General features: G+C 34.0%; 1 protein-coding gene across 1 annotated transcript in view; it reads left to right on the top strand.

The window, feature by feature from the left end:
* FOXP2 (forkhead box P2) overlaps window positions 1-2500 on the top strand; it is a 301261-nt gene that overhangs the window by 11282 nt on the left and 287479 nt on the right. The gene's annotated exons all lie outside the window — the stretch shown is intronic.

Raw genomic sequence — 2500 nt, 5'->3', positions numbered from 1 at the left:
TGGCTATACCTCTTTGCAAAGATTATATTTTAACATGAAGGTTATTTATTTACAACTCCAGATGACATTTAGACTGATTGTCATTGAAAAACAAGCAAACAAAAAAACAAACCAACCCAACCACCCAGAAACTTTAAGTGAAAATAGAATAGATTATACTGAAAGACTGTTTTAACTGAAGGGAGCTAGCATTGACATTGGAAGGTAGTTTCTAAGAGGAAAACTGCATCTCAAAAGTTGGAGCAGATGACCACACTGGAGTATCATGCAAGAAAGCATTATTTCAAATAACAGTCACAGTTTTAAAAGTTGCCTTTCAAAGCATCTGGGCTGAATAATATCTTAAACATCGGGCATTATTTTAAGAATAATCTTTATAAAGTGCTAGAGCTAATACTTAGAACAGGTGCACCATTTTTAGAATAAATTATATTTGTTTTCATGGACAATTATTATTGGGAAGTTTTGTTTTTACTATCATAAAAATTAAATGGCATCCAAGTCTACAGATTTAGATATGTTATAAATTACTTAAAATAAACACATTCTCCTGGATAGTTCTTTTCCCCTGTAATGTTATTGATAACAAAACTCACAGCAGTAGGGTGCTGTAATATCCCCATGGATTGCCCTTAGTCCCTAGCCTTGATACCCAGCCTCTATTTTGTTTGAGACGTCAGTCGACCACATGCATAAAGCAAAGTAACAAGAACAAGTGAAAATGAATGGTTTAGTCCAGCAGTTAATGTCTGAAAGGGCTGTTAGGAGTTATTTTCTTTCTCTTCAAAGTTCTGATTAGATCTTCAATCAACAGAAAACAGAATGAAATCATGTCTATGCTAATTTTTAATACTCTAGAGGCGTTTTATGATGTAGTCTATAAGGTGTGCTTATAGCCTGTGTTTGAAGTTTACTTTGGTCTATGGAGTTGGTTTATGCCAACAGTTAATAAGAGTATACAAAAGGATATGCCTCTTAGATGACCCGAAAACTGCCCTCCGGGATTGCATGTTTCTGGAGCACCCTCTTTAAGTATGCTCCACACAGTGATTACATTAGACATCTACGTAAGACATGAGAATATGACTTCCTTTCCAGAGTATAGGTGTTCTCCACCCTGGGTTGCGTTTAGCTAGAGTAACATAGTGAGACACTGTTATTGTTATTGTGTTGTCCAGCTCTGAGTGTGTTTAAGGATAGGCCTGGAAGATCAGAAAGGGTTAGTGCCCTTTCTATAACACCATTGCATTTAGTGCTTTGAAGTCTCGCATGGTCAATATCTTTCATAGAAGCTGGAAAAAAAAGGAGGAGAAATACTACAACTAATTCATAGGTAGAATTGGAGATAATATACAAATTTGTCTCTAGATAGTGTTATGAAAATGGAAGAGTTCTTCATATAAGAGAATGGAATTATTATTAACGTAGTATACTAATTATGGTTATTGATAACGTGTGAGGTAATGAATGATGTAAACAGCGTAAACTCGGATGTCATTAACTTCTGGCCGACACTAGTGCTTTTGGAAAACAGTGTGTTTATTTCCGTTGCCATGACTTTATAGTCCTTTAAAGGTGAGCAGGTTCAGTTACCCTTTTAGGAGGAACAGTGTATGCTTCAGAATACATCCTGACTAATACTCAGTGATATATGAATTGTCAGTGTAAGAGATTGGTAAACTATAACTGGTAGGTTTCCCCTATGTTCAATTCATTAATATTGAAATATTTCAAAAAGCTGAACTATCTTTAAAGTTTTAAATGTCTAATGTAATGGATAGGTTTGTGGTAGCCATGTCTTTGTTACTAGCTCTGCTGTTTTATATTCACTGAAAAATTAGTAGCAAAAAAAATCCTTCTACTTGTGAATTACTCTTGCCTTTATTTTTTCTAATCTTCTAAAATTAGTACTAAATACTAGAATGTATAATATATGGAGGGAGCGTATTTCAAATGTTGTTTTAGATTAACTACATTGAGAAATTATTCTGCATTAGATGTAGAATTTTATTTTGGTATTAGGTTTGCAGGATTAATTGTTTGTGTCACTAAGGTCATAATAGTTGCTAAAAACTTGATTGCTTTACAGAGCAGAGTCGAGCTTGCATTTTGAGCGTTCATTAAGTCAGATCATCTTTCTGAATGTTTTATGAGATCATCCTGCTCTGAAGGTGTTTCAGGTGATGACGTTTAAAAACAATCTGGTCAGCACTGCCTTGCCGCCAGTGCTTTTAAAGTTAGTCCTTCAAAACAGTCTTTACATACACACTTAAATGCTAATAATTTGTGATTTTCAATGATTATTTTCAAAATGAACCTGGGAAATGGATTCGTTCTTCAAGAGTATAGGATTGGGCATTTGATAAATAAAACTATTACCTGTGATTTATCATTTTAGTTCATTTTTAAGACCTTTAAGCCTGATAATTTGATCAAGAAGGTGCGACAATCTTTTAAAAGATAGCAGATGTTTTAAAATCAATAAAAAGCATGCTGACTC

Source organism: Echinops telfairi, unplaced genomic scaffold, assembly GCF_000313985.2.
Source record: "Echinops telfairi isolate 266 unplaced genomic scaffold, ASM31398v2 ScPeMD7_23;HRSCAF=83, whole genome shotgun sequence".
In the NCBI taxonomy this organism is placed as follows: Eukaryota; Metazoa; Chordata; class Mammalia; order Afrosoricida; family Tenrecidae; genus Echinops; species Echinops telfairi.
This window is presented reverse-complemented; position numbering and strand designations above follow the sequence as displayed.